The sequence below is a fragment of the Sapajus apella genome, unplaced genomic scaffold, assembly GCF_009761245.1.
Source record: "Sapajus apella isolate SASKATOON/1434 unplaced genomic scaffold, GSC_monkey_1.0 scaffold167, whole genome shotgun sequence".
Classification (NCBI taxonomy): Eukaryota; Metazoa; Chordata; class Mammalia; order Primates; family Cebidae; genus Sapajus; species Sapajus apella.
In genome coordinates, this window is record NW_022437107.1 from 2,283,101 (window position 1) to 2,307,243 (window position 24,143).

Below are 24,143 nucleotides of genomic sequence, written 5' to 3' on the forward strand. Positions count from 1 at the left end.
GCCACTGCTCTCAGCCTAGAAGTTTATCTTTTTATATGGTTTGACTGTATTCCATTACTTCAACAGGTAGCATTATCACTGTTTTTTAATTTCTAAAAACATAAAAATCCTGCTGCAGTTTGAGCCATAAACAATGTGAATTTGGAGACAGTGCACATTTAGATGTATTGAGATTGGTGATTTGTTTCTTTCCTCCTCTTTACTCTCTTTTCCTTTTCAAATGAGGCAAGTTAAAATTCTTTTCTTCCACAGAGGAAGGAGGATGTTAAGAGGAGGAGAGATTAGGCAGTGAAATGAAGAGAACATGACTACCAACATCCTGGGATTTTCCTGATCCATTCTTCCCCATAGACTGGATACCAACCAGCCTCGAGATTCCTAATGATATGGTTAGGCTTTGTGTCCCTAACCAAATCTCATCTTGAATTGTAATCCACATAATCCCCATGTGCCAACGGAGAGATCAGGTGGAGGTAATTGAATGGAGGGGCCAGTTTCTCCCATGCTCTACTCCTGGTAGTTTGGGGGGGAAACCCCGCAAGAGCCGAGGCAAGGGTCTGAAGCCTCAACATGTTCTCATGTAAACATAGAATTAGAAAAGAATTAGAAAAATAGTTATATAGTTATTCCTATATGTATGTAATCATAATCACATAGCTATTCAGATGTAATCATAAATATATACATCTATATAATCATATAATCTTTAATCTTACTAATAAGTCTCAGGTCATGAAGTATGGGACTGAAGTGGCATTGGAAAAGAGGTGACCCTAAGACAAGATGCTCTAAGTCCTCTGTCATGCCCACATAAGGGCTGCTGGAGGATGCCTCGGCTGTGAGACAGTGTCAGCACTGTGAAACCCCCCAGTGTTTAGCCAGCTAGGGAAAGAGACGTCCAAGATGGCCCAGACATCTCCTTCCTCAAGAGAGTGAGGAGAAAACTCCACTCTTCCAAGCTCTTGTGACAGGCCTGATGGTGTCAGAGAGGCCCACAGACACTGGAGACTTAATTGTCTCTATGTGGTGCTGTGCTTCAGTGGGGATGTTCCATGTCTACTTTCAAGCTCTGCTCCTGCACCTGGTTTCTCTTTTTCTCAGAAGATAAGAATTAATAATAGTAACATAATCTTAATGTCCTTGATATTTCTGACAAATATTCAAAGAGTGCTGATGCATTAGGCTTTCTCCTCGTCTGGTCTACTTGAAAGTCCTGGGCCCCCTAGCTCCCACACACGTGATCTACCTGACCCTATCACTGACCAACGTTACCGCACCCTACCTTCCCTGCACCCTGCTTTGTACTCAGTAAAAGTCAGAGCGTCCGGGTACTTGGTGCCACTGTCGGACTCTGCGCTTTGTTGGGTAGTGGACCCCTGGGCCCAAACTCTGTTTCCTCTTTCTTGGTGTCTTGTGTCTTTTATTTCCACAGTTTTTCATCTCCACACCAGCAGAGAGGGACTCACGGGACCCTGTAGGGCTGGACTACAGGTAGTGCGTTCTCACAACATCGGATGATGTGGGAGGGGCTGTTCCCTCTTCCCTTGGCACTTCTCCTTCCTGCTGTCTTGTGAATAAGCTGCCTTGCTTCCCTTTTACCTTCCACCATGAGTGTAAGTTTCCTGAGGCTTCCCCAGAAAACGTTGAAATGTGAGTCAATTAACCCTCTTTCCTTTATAAATTACCCAGTCTTGGGCAGTTCTTTATAGCAGCATGAAAATGGACTAATTCATCTGAGATTATTGCTTCTGTCCTGGATGTCTGAATCAGCCACAGAACCTAGCATTGCCACATATTTCAGTTGAGGCAGTCATCTACTAGCAGGTAGTAAAGAAAAATTACTTAAGACACTTGTTAAAGATGGTAGGAAGGCTTCTCTCAAGAGGAGTTACTGCAATGAAAGTTTTGCAGCAGGGAGGAGAGAGATCAAGCTCCACTCTAAATACAAAAAGGACAAATGCGATGTTTAGCTGAGTGAAATGGGAGCCGGTGGATGGAATATTCCTCAGAGGAAACATCAAAACTAGGGTGACTCTTGCTAGGCCAACTCAAAAGTATTGTTTTTTGAAAAACCACTTTACTGAGACATGACTGACATGAAAAAAGCTGCACATATATACTGTATAGAACTCAGTGAGTTTGGGGATGAATATACGATCGTGGCAATGTCACTGTCATCAAGACCATAAATACATCCATCACCTCCCAAAGTTTCCTCTAACTGCCTTTATTATTATTATTGCTATTTGTGTGTGTGTGCATGTTTGCATATGTGTAGTAGAAACACTTAATGTAACAGCTACCCTCTTAGAAAATTTTAAGTATGCAATGTAGTATTGTTAACTATAGGCATCAGCTGTATAGCGGATCTCCAGAGCTTATTTTTCTTAACTGAAATTTTGTACCCTTTGACCATCAGATCCCCACTTCCCACTTCGTCCAGCACCTGGAAGTCACCATTCCACTTTCCATTTTTTTGTTTGACTATTTTAGATTCTGCTTGTGAGATCAGATAGTGTTATAGCTTTCCGTGTCTGGCTTATTTCATTTAGCATAATATCCTCCAGATTCATCCATGCTGCCCAATGGCAGTGTTTTCTTTTTCTTTTTTTTAAGGCTGAATAATATCCCATGATGATCTTCTTGACTAGGGGTGTGCCACCATGCCTGACCAATTTTTCTAATTTTTGTAGAAAAGGGGTCTTACTATGTTGCCCAGGCTAATCTTGAACTCCTGAGCTCAAGTGATCCTCCCACCTCTGCCTCCCAAAGGGCTGAGAGTACAGGTGTGAGTCACCTCGCATAGCCTGTGACAATTTTTTAAAAAGATTAGCCAGACCTGGTAGCATGCACCTGTAGTCCCCAGTATTCAGAAGTCTGAGGTGGGAGAATCACTTGAGCCCAGTAAGCTGAGTTTACAGTGAGCTATGATTATGTCACTGTACTCCAGCCTAGGTGACACAGCAAAACCCTGTCTCTAAATAAATAAAAATAATTTTTTTAAAAAATTATAAAATTTGGCTCTCTAAAGCCATCTCACTTCTTAATGATTCTGGATGATGAAAAAAAAAAAAAAGACAATTACAGGACCTGTCCTGTATCTTTTCATCTCATTAGCCTCTCAGTAACATGATCCCATACATTTTACAAGACTGAATTTTTCTGGACAATTTTAAGTGAGTTATGGTGGGGATTAACTGTCTGCTCCCATCCCCCATCCCATGAGTGCTCAGCCCCAGAGAACAGCTCCCTCTCTCTGATGCTCACTCACCCAACTGCTCTCCCAGCTTATTCACATCACACTGTGGTCCCCACTCCTGGCGTTTCTGCATCTCATGTTCTTGGTTCCCAAAGCTGCCTGCTCTTTCCTCCCTCAAGCCTGTTTGCTTCAGCCACTGATTTTGGTACCTTTCAGTCATGTTTTCTTATTATTTTCCAATCTATATTAATATCCTATTATTAATAGGTATTTTATGTACCTGGTACAGCACTGTAAAGCTACACAAGGATATATGTACAGTGGAAATTAAGTCCCCTTTCACCACATCTCATAGTAATGGAATCTTCCTCTGTAGTAACCACTGTTACCACTTTCTTGAGTATCTTCCCAATGATGACCTGTGAACTTATAAATATTTATGTATGTTCACATATTTCTTTTCTTTTATATAGATTGTGCATATTGCACAGATTGCTCTGTATCTGGCATTTCCCCACTGACGTCGTAGCTTGGAGAGTGCTCCATTTCAGTGCACAGAGAGCGGCTCATTCTTGTTATTACTATCACTTTGCTTTGGCTTTGACTCTTGGAAAAAAGTGTCTTGGGCCATTCTGGGAGTGCCCCCAAACCTTTCCTCTGCTCCCTGTACTGCAGCTTCTAGCAAGAGGCACCCTTTGCTCACCAGCCCGCCCTCAGGGACTTGCACCATCCCCATGCCTCTCCCTGGCCTTCCTGCCAGTGATGGAGAGGAATGAAGCCATTCTAGCCACAGAACTTTTCATTTCTACTGCAGAACAGCTGAGCTGAAAAGGGAAATGGCTTTTCCTGTAAGGGAGTCTGAGGACTTTCAACAATGATGTGCTGGTGTCTGGCAAGGAGCCCAGATTCACAAAACCTTCCCAGCCATATCAGATAAATGGCATTTATACCACTAGGAACAGTATCAGCAATATCAAATCAGCAATCCTTCCTGCTTAATATGCATGCTTCTCTTTTAAGATAAACAAGAGGTCACTTTGCACAAGAAACAGTCAGCATCCTTCTCAGGGCCCAGTGCTGCGTGGTATCTCAATTTTGTTACTCCTTCTTCATAAGTGTAAGCCTGAAGCATGGGACCTTTTAGTGGGTTATGTAATTATCACTGCCTAAAAATTTAGCCTCTTCCCCCCCAATTCAATGCAGAGACAAACACAAAAGTCCAAAAGTCAGACTTAGTTAAAAAAATTTAGGGTCTGGGCCTGGGGGCTCACCCATGTAATTCCAGCACTTCGGGAGGTCAAAGTGGGAGGATTGTTTGAGACCAACCTAGGCAACATAGCAAGACCCTGTCTCCAAAACAATATATATATTTTACATTAGCTAGACATGGTGGTGAATGCCTGTGTGACATGGTAAAAAGCCCCATAAAACTGCATACCTCAACCATACCCTGGCTTTCTGTTTAAACTGCTCTCTATAACCCAAATGTGAATGTGCAATTAAGGACTATAATCGCCACCTTATCCAGACAATGTGTAAACAAATGCTAATCTTGACTTTTGTGAATCACTTAAGTAACAACCAGAATGTCAAAAAGGGCCCCTGGCCCTTGGAATGTCCGGAGCCCCTCACCCCATCTTCGCCCAGGAATCCACTGGAATGTCCGGAACCCCCTCACCGCCGCCTCCCGCCCCTCTCCCTTACGCCCAAGGTGATTTTTACGGGTATAAAGAGGTCTTGACACCCTCTTTTGGGGGCCACAAGTTGGAGAGACGCGAGTCCTCCGTGGCCACCGGCAGTAAAGACCCTGCAATTTGGCATACTTTTGTCTTGGGGTTGACTTTTTTTTCTGTGCTCGGTCCTGTACAACACCTGTAGTCTCAGCTACTTGGGAAGCTGAGGTGGGAGGATTGCTTGAGTTTGGGGGACAGAGCAAGACCCTGTCTCAAGAGAAAAAGAAAAGAATTCAGAGGTCTTTGAATAAAATTTGGCTAAGAAAAGAATCTTTGTCAAGGGCCAGAGTCTAGGAATGAGGGGCTGCAAAAAAAATTTGAAGGAATCCAGCCCTCATACCAACCTTGGACCACACACATCATGACTTTTCCATGGGGAAGAAATAGATTCTGATCTCGTCACAACTTCTGTCATGTTGATTTTTTTTTTTTATTTAAATCTCTATCTATCCTAAGTAATGAACTACCATCAACTCAGAAATAGATTTTAAGGCCTGACACCATGGCTCATGCCTGTAATTGCAGCACTTACGGAGGCTGAGGCAGGAGGATAATTTGAGATCAGAAGGTCGAGATCAGCCTGGTAAACATAGTGAGACCCTGTCTCTCAAAAAAATTTTAAAAATTAGCCAGGCATGGTGGTGCACACCTGCAATCCCAACTGCTCCAGAAGCTGAGGTGAGAGAATCACTTGAGCTCAGGAGTTCAAGACTGCAGTGAGCTATATTCAGGCCAGTGCACTCTAGCCTAGGTGACAGAGCAAGCCCTTACCTCTTTTTTATAAAAAAAGGAAAAAGAAACAAAGAAAGTAGATTTTAATGTATATTTTTTGAACCTCTGCTGCCAACAATGGCAATGGTTAATTTATAGTTGCTGATTTTAAAGGTGACTGCTATTCTGATTTCCTGCCTTTCCAACCTGTAGGAAACACTTCAGCTTGAAACTTTCACCCTACTTGGTGCGTGAGCCAGAGAGAACAGTGTGGAGTGTGCGTGTAGAATGGAGCAGAGGGGTACAGAGGATTTTGGAACTGTTCTTTCAGGAGGTTGGATTCTAATATGCCCAGGTTACCCAGCTGACCCCATGGGAACCTACATGCGCATAGAACCTCAGGCTAACACCTGCTGACCACAGTGGCAGGAACAGACTTCCAGCCTCTCTCCCATGAGCAGGCTGCTTACTCCTCAGAGGCACTCAGCCTCCTCTGATCTCTGTTGGAAGAACTGGCTACTGGCCAGAGGCCTAGGATGAGATTCGTCTCCACAGCTGGTCCCAGGTATCAGGGAAATTGGAGGCAGAATTGGCATAGGAGCCAGTTGGGAAGAAGTGAGGGAGGTGGCACTGGGTCACTATGCTGATAGTTCCCCATCACCGGCACCACCACTGGGCGGCAGGATATGGACATGTTTACCCAGCTTAAAGATCCAGGGCAATTTTCGTAGTTTTTTGAGAGAAGCCTTTCTGGGTTGCTGGTGCCTGGTCCCCGGCCCAGCTCTAAGCCCGATGGGTCAGGGAGTGCTCAGGGGCTGCCAACTGACTTAGGGTGTCCATACTGCTTAGAGAAGCTGCTTCTGAGCCCTATTCACAATGTCAGGCTGAGGCAGATGCCAGCTCACATAAGCCATATTTGCTATATCCTCAGCGTGGCAATTGGGAATCCCTACCTCCTCTACTGCGAGTCCTCTCCACAATGACCTCGGTTCTCCTAGACTGGAGATCATCCACCATCCCTTCCTTACCTGGCTCATTACGGGGCCAGCTTCCCAGACTGGAAGGGAGTGGGATGGCAGACAGATCTAAGAGGGGTCCACTGTGTTTGCAAGAGCTGAGAATGAGGCTGAGTGTCCAGGAAGAGCTACTCAGAAACGTTTCTTGTCACTGTCGCTGGAGTCTTCTGCCTGGAAGAGTAGGCAGGCGATACTGCTCCAACAACCAGAGGAAGCAGGAAACATCCCACTTGATGACCCCCATTTTTCCCTGCTGCCATAGTTTTTGTTTTGTTTTGTTTTGTTCTGTTTTTAAATATTACCTGGTCCCATGGGCTTTTGGCATGCCCGTTTGTGCCAAAACAGCTGGTCTGCTCTCTACTTTTTCCTAGCGCAGGAGCACAACTTCTCCCAAATGCTGCCATAAGGTTTTGAAAGCTACAACCTCTCTCCATATATTTACATACCGTCTTAGAAAGAAAAGCAAAAATGGAGGCAGCCATTGAAATCTTGGACCTTTTTATCCAAAATTGATTGAAGACTTCTTAAACGGTGTTACGCCAAAGATCACCTATATCCAAGTTTTAAGTAGATTAGTATTTTATAATTATTTTTTCTCAAAAACAGCAAATAGAGACTCAGAAAAAAAATCCAGATTAGTTATAGTCAAATAAAGGAATATCTCTTCCCCTGCCATTATGAGCTGAATTGTGTTCTCTTAAAATTCATGTTGATAGATTGAGTTTCTTTAAAAAAAAAAAAAAAGGACAAAATAATAATAAAATGAAAATATGTAACTATTTTTTTAAAAAAAAATTTACTTGCCAGGAGCGGTAACTCATGCCTGTAATCCCAGAATTTGGGGAGGACAAGGCGATTGGATCCCTGAGGTTGGGAGTTCGAGCAGACTGACCGACATGGAGAAACCCTGTCTCTGCTAAAAGTACAAAATTAGCCGGTCGTGGTAGCACATGCTTGTAATCCCAGCTACTCAGGAGGCTGAGGCAGAGGTATGGTGAGCTGAGATCACACTATTGCACTCCAGCCTGGGCAACAAGAACGAAACTCCATCTCAAAAAAGAAAAATAACTTTATATATGTATATATATATAAGACCAGTCACAGTAACTTACAGCTATAATGCCAAATTCCAGCACTTTGGGAGGCTGAGACAGGAGGATCACCAGAGACCCAGGGTTCAAGGGCAGTCTGGGCAACGTAGTGAGATTGGCTCTACAAAAAAATTTAAAGATGGCCAGGCACCGTGGCTCATGCCTATAATCCCAGCACTTTGGGAGGCCAAGGTGGGCAGATCACCTGAGGTCAGCAGTTCGAGACCAGCCTGGCCAAAATGGTGAAACCCCATCTCTACCAAAAATACAAAAATTAGCTCAGTGTGATGGCAGATACCTGTAATCCCAGCTGCTCGGGAGCCTGAGGCAGGAGAATTGCTTGAACCCAGGAGGCGGAGCTTGCAGTGAGCTGAGGTCACACCATTGCACTCCAGCCTGGGCAGCAAGAGCAAAACTCCATCTCAAAAAAAAAAAAAAAAAAAAAAATTAAAAATTAGCCAGGTGTTGTAGCATGTGCCTATAGTCCCAGCTACTCAGGAGGCTGAGGTGGGAGGATGGCTTGAGCCTGGGAGGTAAAGGCTGCAGTGAGCTGTGATTGTGCCACTGTACTCCAGCCAGGGCAACCGAGTGAGATCCTGTCTCAACAACAACAAATAATAGTTCGACCTAACTCCCAGATGGGGGGAACAAATCTGAGTCCAGCCTTCTATCTCCTTGCTGGTTGACCTTGCAATAAAGCCTTTCGATTTTTCAAAAGCTGGTGCCCTAGTATTGCATTATATGTGCATCAGTCAGTGAGCCTGTTTCTTGGTAGCATCTTAAATTTTTCACACAGAGAGGCGTGGTCCCGGCCCTCGGCGGGGCAGCAGCTCAACGCGCTGCCGGACCACTTGCAGCTGCGGCGCCGGGCCCGGGAAGCCGCCGTCCTGCTCGCGCCGCTGCCGCTCACCGACTCCTTTCTGCTGCGGTTCCTGCGCGCCCGGATTTCGATCTGGACCTGGCCTGGCGGTTACTAAAAAACTATTATAAGTGGAGAGCAGAATGTCCAGAAATAAGTGCAGATCTACACCCTAGAAGTATTACTGGCCTTCTAAAGGCTGGCTACCATGGAGTCCTGAGATCCAGGGATCCCACCGGCAGCAAAGTTCTTATTTACGGAATCGCACACTGGGACCCCAAAGTTTTTTCAGCTTATGATGTATTTCGAGTAAGTCTAATCACATCCGAGCTTATTGTACAGGAGGCAGAAGCTCAGCGGAATGGAATCGAGGCCATCTTTGATCTGGAAGGCTGGCAGTTTTCTCATGCTTTTCAAATCACTCCATCTGTAGCCAAGAAGATTGCTGCTGTACTTACGGATTCATTTCCATTGAAAGTTCGTGGCATCCATTTGATAAATGAACCAGTAATTTTCCATGCTGTCTTTTCCATGATGAAACCATTCCTGACTGAAAAAATTAAGGAACGGATTCATATGCACGGGAACAACTACAAACATAGCTTGCTTCAGCATTTCCCAGGCATTCTTCCTCTGGAATATGGTGGTGAAGAATTATCCATGGGGGACATTTGTCAAGAATGGACAAAGTCGATAATGAAGTCTGAAGGTTATCTCAGCAGCATTTCTGAGAGCATTCAGTGAGATCTTATTTCATGTGAATGGCTTCCTAATTAAAAACACATGAGCGATATCCTACCTGGTTAAATGAATGAAAGAAAAGGAGCAAATCTTTTAAACTAATGCTTGTCTGATCTTTAAAAATGTAGAAATCTTCGGACATGAGCAACCCTCCGTTTACCATGGGCATTTGGAAAGATTTTTTACTTTGTAAATGCTTCCTATTCTCTACTTTTGAAGTAATGAAATGTCAGTACACCTTAAGAGCATAAAAATTGGCGATGTTATACTTGAAGAAAACATGAAAGTTATTACTAAAGTAGCTGTTCATGTGCATCTTTGTATGTTTCTAGAGAATTATATTTTAAACAAGTTCTCTGATTATATTGATTTAGAGATAAATTTAGAAATATGCCACTTAAAATATTAGCACAAATCAGCTGATAAAAAATTAACACTTAAAGTGAATGTCAGATTAAATTATAATTCATTATAATTAAAATCTGAATATAGCTTCATAGTTATTTCTGCGGGCCAGCAAGACATTTCATCTCAGGGAAATTTTATTTTATTTTGGTACATTCACACGATAGAGACTTTTTTTTTTTCCTGGCAGAGTCTGGCTCTATTGCCCAGACTGGAGTACAGTGGTGCAATCTTGGCTCGCTGCAGCCTCTGCTGGGATTACAGGTGCGTGCCACCACACCTGGCTAAGTTTTGTATTTTTTATAGAGTCAGGGTTTAGCCATGTTGGCCAGGCTGGTCTCAAACTCCTGAACTCCAGTAATTTGCCTGCTTTGGCCTTCTGAAGTACTGGGAATATAGTTGTGAGCCATCAAGTAGGGCCACAATAGAAACTTTCAATTAAGGAGTCTATATGCCATACTACTGCATATAGCAGGATTAGGTCTCTATGAAATCATTCATATTGATGTAATTGATTAACAAAAATAATTTGGAAAATATATCAGGCACAGCTGATGGCTTCTCAATACCTGTTTTGCATTTTTAAACTAATCAAGAATGTAATTTTAACTTTTGCTTATGGTTATTCTTATGACTGCATAGAAAGGAATGGAATCATATTTAGTTGTCTTATACATGGACTGTTTTTAGTTAACAATAACGTAACTAGACAAAGGAAAGGAAATGTTTACATTTCAAAAAATTACTGTCAATTACATCTGTTATTCTTCAGATTATCCATAAAATAATATGAGTTTGGTTATTATATCAGAATATTCTGACCAAATCCTGAAAGTCTTATTAACTTAAAAAACATCTGGTAAAGGCTGGGCATGGTGGCTCACACCTGTAAACCCAGCACTTTGGGAGGCTGAGGCAAGATGATAACTTGAGTGCAGGAGTTCTAGACCAGTCTGGGCAATACAGGGAGACCATGTCTCTATTTCAAAAAATAAAAATAAAAACAACTGGTAAAGATGTACTCTTTGCACTACAGTTTGTAACATTTCATTTATTAAGAAAGATATCATCTCAGCTTTCATATTCAACATAGCTCTCAATTTATGACATCATTTTTATACTTAGTATTTTATCATTTCTTAATTTTTTAATAAACTTGAAAATGAAAGAATATGGGGTCCGAAATCTGTTAAACATTTGTTCAGCTAGTTAGATTTTCTACATTAATCATATAAATTAATAGTACCTTTATGCAAGGATATATGAAGGGTGTTTTTCTTTATAAGAAAATTAGTTTAATCAGGTGAGCTGATACTTATGATTGTACATATTTCTATGATAAAATTGAGTGTAATTGTGGATGTTCTTTAGAAAACATGTTTTGATTTTGACAGCATTGGGAAGCTAACAACATTATAATTTTTATTAAAAAATTAGACTGGAAGTTTTCTAAAATACACTTTGAGGTCTTTCAAAATAAAAGCATACTATTTACAATTGTATAATTTAAAATAATAAAAGAACAAAACCACTTTAAAAGAATAAAGAGTATCAATAACAAAAAACCTCTGGCTTACCCAACTTTTGTTCTTAGAAGTTTTGTATCACCAGTTGCACTTCATTTATTTTTGACTATTTCAAAGATTTTCTTATGACTGTGTAGAGGAGTGATTAGTAACTACGTAAAGGATAACATTTTTAAATGCCTTTTAAATGTGGTTTATAGGTGATAGGATCAATGGTAAATAGACTTAAGATAAGTCAATTGATTTAGGTATATTTCATAATGGAACTTTGAAATGTTTATAAATGAAGCAATTCACGGAAGAACATTTAAAGAAAATTGAAGTGAATGGGCAAATTAATAAAGTGTCAAAGCAAATAATAGTCTAATTGTTTATGTTAATTTACTGTGATTATACCAGAAGTACCTTTTAAAAGATTAACTGTATTATGTGCTCATTGTGTTACTGAACTGCACAATAATTTATTTGTTTTAATATTGTTTGAAGGAAAATAAACATCTTTAACATAAAACATTTAAAAAAATTTTTTTTCACATAATAGGAGTATGTTGTAATATCTAGTTTTTTAGCACCTCCTATGTGCCAGGCTTACATAAGTAAACTCACTTAATTCTTGTAGTGATCTAATTTAATCCCCATTTACATATATGAAAACTAGGGGACAGAGAAATAAAGTAGCCTGCCCAAAGCCTCACAACATGGAAGTGAGAAAAGGCAGAGACAGGATTTAGAGCAACATGGTAGGGCTGTGCTCTTCCAGCAGGTGAAACTTTTTTTTTTTTTTTTTTAACTTAAAGATAGTTTCTGCTGGTTTCCAGGGGTGATGACTCACACCTGTAATCCCAATACTTTCAGAGGCCGTGCTGGGTGCATCATTTGAGGTGAGGAGTTTGAGACCAGCCTGGCCAACATGGTAAACCCCGTCTCTACAAAAAATACAAAAATTAGCTGGGCGTGGTGGCAGTCACCTGAAACCCCAGCTACTCAGGAGGCAGAGGCCAGAGAATCACTTGAACCTGGGAAAGTGGAGGTTGCAGTGAGCCAGCCTCAAGCCACTGTACTCCAGCCTGGGTGACAGAGCAAGACGCCATCTCGGTGGGAGGAGATACTTCCTGGTAGTTTGCCAGGTCAGTACACATACACGTACTGCATTTAAGAGCCACATGGAATTCCATGTTTTATTCTAGGGTATAAAAATGAAGCCTGCATATTGCTGCTTTAGCTAGTAGCCTTCTGTCCGCCTTCTGGAATAGTGACTCATCTGGAAAGAATGGACTCATTTCCTCCCTCATAAGTAGAAGTAGAGATTGTACATTGTGTTTCTAAAGACTGGTGGGTTCTTCTTAACTTAAAGGGAAGACATACTTTTTCTTTGTTAACAGTTAGAGCTCCTTTTTGAGCTTTACCTGAAAGAACTTTAAGCCTTAGTATGAGAGAAAGGAAGCACAATGAGTGTTTGCAGGAGTGGTACTAGAGAGATTTGGAGCTGGCATCCTAAGACAAGCCTGGGAGTAGGGAACAGGGCCAAGGTCTCTGGGTCCTGAGTCTGGGAACCTGGCCATTGGTCAATGGTCCCATCTGCGGCGTACGGCCTGGAATAGATCTGAATGGAGAAAGGGGAATTAGGGGTTTCTAGACAAGTGCCCAGGAGGGATATTAGACCAGAGAAGGGGCGTCTTGCACCCAGAGGCAACTCAGCAGCACAGGCCCAGCGGTGGGAAAGGAGTCTGCAGTGTTGGTCACATACCCTGCCTGCCCCACCCAGTGGGGAAGCTCCTTAAACCCATGTCCCACCACAAATCCTTCTCACAGCTTAGCTGCCAGGGAGGGACTTCCCCTTAGTGCCCCAGGAATTTGGCAAGCTTTCAAGATCATCTTTTTCTCCTATTCTCAATCTCTTTTTCTGTTTGCTCCCATTTGCAGATATCCTCAACTTTATTTTCTAGCCCTTCTATTGAGTTGTCATCACTGCTATATCTTTTTTATTTCCAAGGACTCTTTTGTGTTTTTTATGACATTGATTCTTGTTTCATGGATGCAATATTTTTTCTTATTTCTCTGGACATATCATTTGTAGTTTTTAGGAAGGAAGCATCAGAGGCATTGTGTTCTTCTTGCAGTTTTCAGGCCCTTTCAGGTTTATTTCCTTAGGTCTCTATCTTCCATGTTAGAGGTTGTCCTCTAGCGGCAATTTCGGTTTCTTATATGTCGTTACATGGGGAGGGCAAAATAACAGATCCTACAAACAATTTCTCTTTTACAGAGGAACAGAATTCAAACACTATTGAATTCTACCAAAGAATATTGAATTCTGTTCCTCCATTAAAGAGAAATGACCTTCTTTTTTAAGTGACCATAAGACATTCATGAAAATTGACCAAATATTAGCCCACCAAGAAAATCTCAAGAAATTCCAAAGAATAGAAATTAAAAAATGCATTCTGTGATCATAATGCAGTAAAACTAGAAATTAATGACAGGTATTTTTAATCTGAAATTTCCTTTTTCCTGGTGATTTACAAATACTCTTTTAAGCAGCTCTTTGGAAAATAAAAAAATAAAATTATAAAATTTCTTGAAAATAATGATAAAAACAGATATGTAATCTCTGTGATAATGCTAAAACAGTTGTGTTGTTACAGTATGTATATTGTTCTTTGTCCACAGCCCTGGCTCATAACTCCCATAGCCTTTGTTAGTTTTCTGTTACAATGTTGGGTGTGTTAGGTCTCAAGAAACAGAATCTCTCTGAGCTTCTGTCCTTCTTTCACCTGCCCCAAGGCAGGAATCTAATCTTTACTCATTTCTGATTGTGGATCATAAGACCCTTATTCCAGAGAGGATTCCACTCCACACCCTGGGGCAGAATGCTGAGGTCCCAAGGCTTCCATAAAAACCCAAGAGGACTGAGTTCATAGAGGGTCCAGGTAGCTGAATACCTGGAGGCTCCTGGAGAATGGCACACCCATCAGGCATACCTCTGCCTACACAATCTCTTCATCTGTATCCTTTGTTACATCCCTTTAAAAAAAATCAGGCCAGGCATGGTGGCTCACGCCTGTTATTCCCTCATTTTGGGAGGCCAAGGTGGGCACATCAGGAGGTCAGGAGTTTGAGACCAGCCTGGCCAACATGGTGAAAGGCCATCTCTACTAAAAATACAAAAATTAGCTGGGTGCAGTGACACCACCTGAAATCCCAGCTACTCTGGAGGCTGAGGCAGGAGAATTGCTTAAACCTGGGATTCAGAGGTTGCAGTGAGCTGAGATCGCTCCACTGCACTCTAGTCTGAGCAACAGAGCAAGACTTTGTCTCAGAAATAATATAAAATATAATAAACCATTAAACATAAGTAAGTGTTTCCTTGCATTCTAAAAGCCACGGCAGTAAATTAAACCCAAAGATGGCATCATGGTAACCCCAGCTTTTTTTATTTAATAGACATGGGATCTCAATGTGTTGTCCAGGCTGGTGGCAAGCTCCTGTTGTCAAGTGATCCTCCTGCTCCCAGAGCATTGGGATTGCAGACATAAGCCATCATGCCCAGTTGGAACCCCAACTTGAAGCTCATCACTGAGAAGTCCCAGAGCCTCCGACTTGACACTGGGTGTCTAAAGGGAGAGAGAGTTGTCCAAGGGACTGAGAGCCCTCAAACTGTGAGATCTGACACTATCTCCAAGTAAATAGTATCACAGTGGAATTGGATTATCTGCAGCTGATGTCCGCTGCTTGTTGGTGGGGAAAAGGTCACACATCTGGTCACAGACATCTTCTGTGTGGATTGCTGTGGTGGAGTGAAAGTAGAGGAAAAGCATGGTTTGAAAGTTTTTCCCAAAGAGCAGTTATTACAGGAAAATGTATAGCTTTAAGTATCTGGTGCAATAAAAATGAAAGCATAAATACAAATAAATGTAATGCCCAAAATAGAAAACAAAATGGCAAAGTAAACCAAGAGAAGCAAAAAAAAAATTAACAAAGATAAAATTACAAATAATGACTTGGAAAACAGAAGAGTAAATATAGTAAATTTGAAAGCTAGATATTTGAAAAGCACAAAAAATACACAGGCTCTTATCTAATTTTAGCTTTAAATGGAGAGAAAAGATAAATACATAAATGTAGAAATAATAGCATAAAAAACAAAGCAATTTAAGATGATAGTACTTTGTGAACTCTGTGCAAATAAGTGTGAAAATTTAGAAGAAATAGATACTTTGTTTTGGACAAACACAACTTAGTAAAATTGAAACCAGTAGAAACAGAAAGTCTAAACAAACTAATTTCTGACGAGGAAGTGAAAAGCTGAATAGTTCTTTCACAGAAACAAAGAAACACTAAGCCAAATGATATCACAAAGGACTCTGCATAGTCTTGAAAGATCTGCTGGCTTGGCAGCGGTGACGGCGGCGGCAGCAGCTCCTGTCAAGCCGCGCGCGCTGCTACCCCGCTCCGCAGCCCGATCGTCGCCCCCGACCCAGCCCAGGGCCCCGGTGTGGCTTATACATCCAATGGAATGTTATTCACCCTTAGAAAGAAAAATGCCAACACATACTACAATATGAATGAACCTTGAGGGCATTATGCTAAGTGAAATAAGCCAGTAGTGAAAAGACAAAAGCTGTATGATTCTACATATATGAGGTACACAGAGTAATCAAATTCATAGAGACAGAGAGTAGAATAGTGGTTCCCAGGGGCTGAGGGAGAGCGGAATGGGGAATTGTTCTTTCATGGGTATAGAGCTTCAGTTTTGCACAATGAAACAGTTCTGGAGATGGATGGCAGTGATGGTTGCACAGGAACATGAGTGTACTTAAACTACTTAGCTATACAATTAAAAATGGTTAATTTTCACATGTATTTTACCACAACCATTGTAAAAAAAAATCTAATGCATATGGGGTTCACAATCGTATTAATATAATTTTTCCTTCAGAGGAGAGGAAAACATAAAAGCATTGTGAACTCTCCATGAATTCGTAAGCCAAATCATGTAGAATGCAACCTCTCTCTGCAAACTCTATAGCAGGATCGCAAACTGCAATGCTTACAGGAAACAGGCAAGCAAATGAGTGGATGGAGTCAGTGTACACAAAAGGGCCTTGTAGACCTCTGGCCAATTGGAGAGAACTAAAAATGTGAATTTTAAAAATATGTGAAATCATCAATTTTTATATTTTGGCAATGAATTCAATTTTAAAAAATCATTGTGTTGCCAAACAAAATGTACCTGTTGGCTGAATTTTATCTAGTGCTGTTATTTTGTGAACTCTGCACGAGAGATAAGGAGAAGGATGCCAATGTACAGGCATCGTGACTTCTGTGGCCAGGCAAAGAGGCCATGGTGACACGGATGGAGGTTATGCACAGGCTCAGCAACATGGAGTTGGACTCACCAAGGCTGACCTGGCTATGGCTACCACTGAGTGCCCAATTTCCCAGCAGCAGAGACCAACACTGAGCCCTTGATGTGGCACCATTCCTCGGGGTGATCAGCTACTTGGTAGCAGGTTGATTGTACTGGACCTCTTAAATCATGGAAAAGCCAGTGGTTTGTCTTCACTGGAATAGACACTTGCTCCAGATATGGGTTTGCCTATCCTGTATGCAATGCTTTTGCCAATACTATTATCCTTTGACACACAGAATGCCTCATCTGCCATCATATTACTCCACGCAGCATTGCCTCTGACCAAGGCACTCCCTTTACAACTAAAGAAGTGTGGCAGTAGACTTATGCTAATGTAATTCACTGGGCTTACCATGTTCCCTATCATCTTGAAGCAGCTGTATTGATAGAACGGTGGAATGGCCTTTTAAAGTCACAATTACAATGCCAACTAGGTGACCGTACTTTGCAGGACTGGGGAAAAGTTCTCCAGAATCAGTGTCCAATGTATGATACTATTTCTCCCATGACCAGAATTCATGGGTTCAGGGATCAAGGGTTGGAAGTGGAAGTGACATCGCTCCCCATTATCTCCACTCCTCATCACCCCTAGTGACCCACTAGCAAAATTTTGCTTCCTGTTCCTGCAACTTTATGTTCTGCTAGATTGGAGGTCTTAGTTCCAGAGAGGGAATGCTGCCACCAGGAGACACAACAATGATTCCATGAAACTGGAAGATTGCCACCTGGCCACTTTGGGCTCCTCCTACCTCTAAGTCAGCAGGCTAAGAAGGAAGTTACGGGTTGGCTGGGGTGATTGAGCTGGATTATCAAGATGAAATCAGTCTACTACTCCACAATGGAGGTAAGCAAGAGTATGAGTGGAATACAGAAGATCCCTTAGGGTGTCTCTCAGTATTACCATGACCTGTGATTAAGATTAATGGGGAACTACAACAACCCAATTCAGACAGGAATATAAATAGCCCAGACCCTTCAGGAATGAAGGTTTGGGTCACTCTGCGAGGTAAAAAACAATGACCTGCTGAGGTACTTGCTGAGGTCAAGGGGAACATAGAATGAGTGGTAGAAGAATGTAGTCGTCAACACCAGCTACAACCACATGACCAGTTGCAGCAATGAGGACTGTAATTGTTGTATTTCCTCCTTGTTTTGTTAAGAACATGTTTGTGCATATATACACTTGTACTAAGAAAATATCTTCATTTTATTTCTTTTATTTTTGTTTATCATGTGATGTAAGATTTATTGATTTCTTTCTTTTTTTTTTTTTTTTTAAAAAAAAGACAGGGTTTCACCATGTTGGTCAGGCTGGTCTTGAACTCCTGGCCTCAGGTGATCCGCCCACCTTGGCCTCCAAAGTGCTTGGATTACAGGTGTGAGCCACCACGCCAGGCCAGATTTATTGATTTCATATCAGCATTTAAGTGTTGTTAACTTTATGTAATAGTGTTTAGGTTAAGGATTAGTGCACTTCCAGTTGTATAAAGGATAGTTGTATTCTGTTAGGCAAAATTATGACCTTATTGTTGTCTTTATTTGAAGATTATATATGATTTCAGGAGATGTGTATAAGTTCAGGTTGACAAGGGATAAACTTGTGATGGTTAATATTGTCAAATTGATTGGATTAAAGGATGCAAAGTATTGTTCCTGGGTGTGTCTGTGAGGGTGTTGTCAAAGGAGATTAACATTGGAGTCAGTGGACTGGGAGAGGCAGACCCACCCTCAGTGTGGGTGGGCACCATCTATTCAGCTGCTAGCACGGCTAGGATAAAGCAGACAGGAGAAGATGGAAGGACTAGACTTGCTGAGTCTTCTGGTCTTCACCTTTCTTCCATGCTGGATGCTTCCTGCTCTCAAACATCAGACTCCAAGTTCTTCAACTTTTGAACTCTTGAACGTACACCAGTGATTTGCCCAGGGCTCTTGCAAAAGGCTACACCGTTGGCTTCCCAACCTTTGAGGCTTTGGGATTCTGACTGGCTTCCTTGTTTCTCATCTTGCAGATGGCCTATTGTGGGATTTCACCTTGCAATCATGTGAGTCAATACACCTTAATAAAACAGCTATCCTATTAGTTCTGTCCCTCTAAAGAACCCAGACGAATACCTTGTTTTTCATTTTTCTCAGCCTGGGCCCAGCAATTTAGGGAATTAAAGGAAGGAATTCATTTGACTTTGCTCCCGTTTGTCATCTTCAGAGCTGAGAAGGAGGATTTCTCCATCTTCATCCAGGAGGCCAGATCTTGGATACTCTGTCCTTTACTGCTGAAGATGCTCCTTGTTCCCAGATTCTAGATCCAGAAGGCATCAGGACATCCAAAGGAAGAAAAGTTAGGGCCAAAAAACAAAACTTTCTGAGACTGTGGGAGCCAAGAGTTTCCATCCTCAGACTGCCTTCTGTGGAGAACTGGTGATTTTTCTAGAATGTCAATGCTATTGACTTGTGACCTTGTTCATGACTTAATCCAGAACAGTGCCTGTAGATGCTCAGTAAATACCTGTGAGATAAAAGGAGGAGATTTCTCTTTTATTCTTATTTATTTACAGATAGGGGTCTCACTGTTTCCCAGGCTGGAGTGTGGTGGTGCAATCATAGCTCACTGCAGCCTCACACTCCTGGGTTTAGGCAATTCTCCCATCTCAGCCTCCTGAGTAGCTAGAATTACAAGGGTGCACCAACACATCCAGATAACTTTTAATATTTTTTTATTGTTGTAGAGATTGGAGGGGGGCTGTCTCTCTATGTTGCTCAGGCTGACAACTCCTGGCCTCAAGTTAACCTCCTGCTTCAGCCACCCAAAGCTCTTGCTTGAGCCACCATGCCTAATCAGGAGATTTCATCAGAGATACTCATCTCTTGTATTTTTGTATTTTTTTATAAGAGAAAAGGTCTTGCTATGTTGCCCAGGTGGGGCTTGAACTCCTGGCCTCAAGCAATCCTCCAGCCTCAACCTCCTAAGTAGCTGGAATTACAGTTGTGTGAAATTGCACCCAGCTTGTCTGTTTTGGGATGGTCTCCAGAATCATCTCCTACTGGGGCTCTGACAAATGTTTCATTGTGCTATTAGTCATGGAACTCTAAAACTTCCCCTGAAAGAATGTCTCTCTCTTACATCAAGAGAATGCCAGCCAAGAAGAATTTAGGTTGCAGATGGAATTAAGGCTGCTAATCAACTGGCCTTAAAATAAGGTTATTATTCTAGAGCATCCAGTTGGATCTAACATAATCATGTGTCCTTAAAACTATAAGACTGAGACAGAGAGGAGGTCAGAGTGACACGATGTGGGAAGGACTCAAACTACTCTTGCTGGTTTTAGAGATGGAGGATGGGCAGGCCAGGTGCAGTGGCTCACATCTGTAATCCCAGCACTTTGGGAGCCTGAAGCGGGCAGATCACTTGAGGTCAGGAGTTTGATACCAGCCTGGCCAACATGGTGAAACCCTGTCTCTACTAAAAATACAGAAATAAGCTGGGCGTGGTGGCACATGCCTGTAATCCCAGCTACTCGGAAGGCTGAGGCAGGAGAATTGCACGAATTTGGGAGGTGGAGGCTGCAGCGAGCCCAGATCGCACCACTGAACTCCAGCATGGGCGGCAGAGTGACATTCCATCTCAAAAAAAAAAAAAAAAAAAAGGAAGGGGGCCCAGGAGAATTAACTCAAAACAAAAAATATCAAGGATGCTTATAAAATTAGGAAAATACACTAAAATGCTACTGTGAGTCTATTAAGTATGTACATGTATTAGAATTATGGGAATGTTTTTCCTAGCCTCTTTTTGTTTTTCTTCCTTTTTTTGAGACAGGGTCTTGCTCTGTCACTCAGGCTGGAGTGCAGTGGCATGATCATAGCTCACTGTAGTCTCAGCCTCCTGGGCTCAAGTAAACTTACTGCCTCAGCCTTCTGAATAGCCAGATTTATAGGCATATGCCACTAAGCCTGGGTAACTTTTCTTTTTTTCATAGATGAGGTCTCTATGTTGCCCAAGCTGATCTTGAACTCATAAGCTCAAGCGATCCTCCCACCTCAGCCCTCAAAGTGCTGAGGTTACAGTCATGAGCCACCACGCCTGGCCTGCGTTTTTTGTTTGTTTTTTTGTTTTTCAGATTCTGTATTTGTCTAGTTGATGTCCATTAATCACAAAGCCAAACTAATGGTCAGTTGTTTATACCTCCCCTGCAATCTAGCTTCTGTGAGTGTGTAAAAATCATTTTGCAAGCCTTCCAACCAAACCCAAGTCCATAGTTCGAACCACTGTCTTCATGTAACTCTCACACCAAGCCAATATTTCCCCTTTCCTAACTCACCCAAGGCCAGGTACCAGCCAACTAGAGACCACCCTAATAGCTCAGAGCTCGCTGACGTTACTCAAGCCAGCTAATCCCAAGCTTTTTCCCCTTCCTTGTCCTGCCTTTCCACCAGAAATTTCAATTAAAATTCTGGCCTTTCCCCTCACTTCTGCTCTTGCTTCCTGTTCAAACCTGGTGCTTTTCCATGTGCCCCTGCATGGAAAGGCACGCTCCCAGTCCCTGAGAAACGTAGGTAATAAAAATCTTCTTTCAGTGTATTGACATCCCTCGTGTCATTTTAGTCATCTCCGTAAATTAAAATTCTGTACATTTGGAATCAAATGGCTAATAGAAATAGAATTCACGTGACATGGTAACAACCAAGGAAATGAGAACATTGAGATAAAGATAAAATAGGAATAGGAAAAATTAGATGAAGCTGGGAAATACTCGTGTGCAGCAAGCACCCAATAAGGCTTTTAACCTTGTGGAGGAGGAAGGGAAGGGTGACTGAGTATGTTACAACTGCCACAGATAAAAGAACACATGATCACCTCAAGTAATCAGGCAATCAATCACAAGACAGCAACCTTGGAGTTTAGAGAATCATAGCTCCTGGTTTCGGGAATTGAGAGATGTTTCTTTCCCTCATCATCATATGGAGGGAGGCTTGATAATGTAGCATCCCTGATTCCCCAGCATAAGCTGTGGGGAGCCCTTTCTTGAACCATCTCTCAATTTAGCTGGTGGCATAAACCCCAAAGCACATTTTCATAACTGCATCTCTTGAACGATGTTCTTGAGCGGTGTGTTGAAGAGTTCCATCTGGTGCTTGCTTGTCTTTCTTTCTTTCTTTTTTTTTGAGATGGAGTCTTGCTCTGTCGACCAGGCTGGAGTGCACTGGCGCAATCTCGACTCACTGCAAGCTCTGCCTCCCGGGTTCAAGTGATTCTCCTGCCTCAGCCTCCTGAGTAGCTGGGATTACAGGCCCGTGTCACCACCCCTGGCTAATTTCTGTAGTAGAGACGGGGCTACGCCATCTTGGTCTGACTGGACTCGAACTCCTGACCTCCTGATGTGCCCCTCTCAGCCTCCTAATGTGCTGGTATTACAAGCGTGAGCCACCGCGCCCAGCCTGTTGTTTGCTTTTCTAATCTCACTTAATCCAATGAGAAATTGCACAGCGCTTACACCTACTCTTTCTCAACATTTTGAGCACGCACATTTTCGGCCAATAAAATCTTTTAGGGACTGATATTTAAAAGACATTTTCTAAATATAAAAGTACATTATTAAATGAAATATGGTCATACAAATCAGGCATCCCTATGCTTTCCCCATTTGAGTATCACTGATCTGGAGACAGAAAAGAACTGTTATTTTTCAAGCAGTTCTCCTCAAATGTTATTTATTGCAATTGAGCTGTTGAGGCCGACAAGGATTTAAGAGAACTGCAAGTCTACAACCAGATAAGGGCAGCTCCAGCGCTTTAAACAGCTGGCCAGGCCCGGAAGGCTTCCAGGCTGAGGACTCTCAGGGGCAGGGCTGGCCGTGGTCGAGGAAGGAAAGGGGAAGAGATGGCCTCTGGGAGATGGACGGCCCAGAGGACCTGGTTTCTGGCAAAGGAAACCACATCGGCCAGGAGCCGTGGCTCACGCCTGTAATTCCAGCACTTTGGGAGGGCAAGGTAGGAGGACTGCTTGAGCCTAGGAGTTTGAGACCAGCCTGTGGGACCACTCCCCCGTCTCTAAAAAGAAAATACAAAAATTAGCCGTGTATTTAGGTCAATATGTGATAGTTTACTCTGACTAGTGCGGTCTTAGATGTAATTATTTCGTAGGCGTGGAGATGCACGCCTGAGGCGAGAGGGTCGCTTGAGCCCAGGAGGCTGCAGTAAGCTGTGACAGCGCCACCGAACTCCAACCTGGGTGACAGAGCGAGGCTCTGTCTCAAAAAAAAAAAAAAAAAAGGAAAAGAAAGAAAGAAAAAAGAAAACCAGATTAGCATTTGGGGTGCCCCTTCCCCTCAGCCTTAGCAAGATCCTGTGTTTTGAAGCGGAAGGCAGGTGCGTGGTTCAGTCTTGTCCAATGTTCAGACCACTCCTCACTTTTCACATCCTGGAGAAGGAGCTGTCAGGTTTGACCACGGTCAGGCAGCAAATATAGTCCAGGGGACCGCTAGAGGTGAGGTCGTCCGCAAGACTGGCGTCACTGCGTGGGCCGAGCAAAAACCTGAGTCAGGAGGCAGCCAAGCAAGGTCACTGGAGGGGGCGGGGTCCGCAGTGGGGCGGGGCTTGGGAAAGTCTGGTGCGAGGGCGGGGCGGGGCCAGAGGTGGGCTGAGGCCGGATCCTGCGGTGGGGGCGGGCTCTGTAACCCCGTGAAGCTCGCGCCTGCGCACGGTCCCTGGGAGGGGCGGGTGCTGTGCGCGCCGGTTTCGCGGACTCTGAAGGGCGGAGTCCGGCCGGGCGCCGGTTGGCGAGTTTGGAGTCCGGCGCTCCCTCAGGCCACCGAGGGGATGCTGGTTGCTGAGGCTCCAGCTACGGGGACGGCGGGGATGTGACGGGCGGCCCTAGCCTCACCTTCCGTCCTTGGGCCCGCAGGTCGCTGGGCGGTCTGCTGCCGGGCCGCGGAAGAGGAGGCAGCGTGACCTCCGCACGGTGAGAGCGGGGCTCAGGGCCGCAGTCGGGCCCGGGGTCGCCCGGGGCAGCCCAGGACTAGGCGCGCAGTCCGGGGCGGGGCGGTGGCCCGGGGTCCCAGGCTGAGGTGGTGGCGCCCTCCTGTCCCCCGACCGCCTGGTTGAGCCTCTCCAGCTCCCCGCGGACTTGGGGCGGGCGCGGACCCTGCAGGCTGGAGGGCGCCCTCCCTGCGGCTGTGACAGCGTGGGGCCCCGGGCCGCGGGCCCCGCCGCCTTTCAGGGGAAATGAGGGCGAGGCTGAGGTACTCAGTGATTTCAGAGCCTGGTAGCTTGTGAGAGTACATGAGGAAAGTACCGGGGCTCCCCGAAGGGGTATGATTTTTTTTTTTTTTTTATTTCGGGGCTAAATCAAAGACACACCCCGAAACACATCCTGAGGTGAAACTTTGGCGGGGCACACCTTTGCCGTAGGTTCAGATCTTCTCTCCTCTCTTTAGGCATGTATTTTCATACATTTTATTT

General features: G+C 43.4%; 1 pseudogene; it reads left to right on the forward strand.

Annotated features, from left to right (window-relative positions):
* The first annotated feature begins 4,813 nt into the window (after positions 1-4,813).
* Positions 4,814-9,426, forward strand: LOC116542397 (annotated as a pseudogene).
* The last annotated feature ends 14,717 nt before the right edge of the window (positions 9,427-24,143 follow it).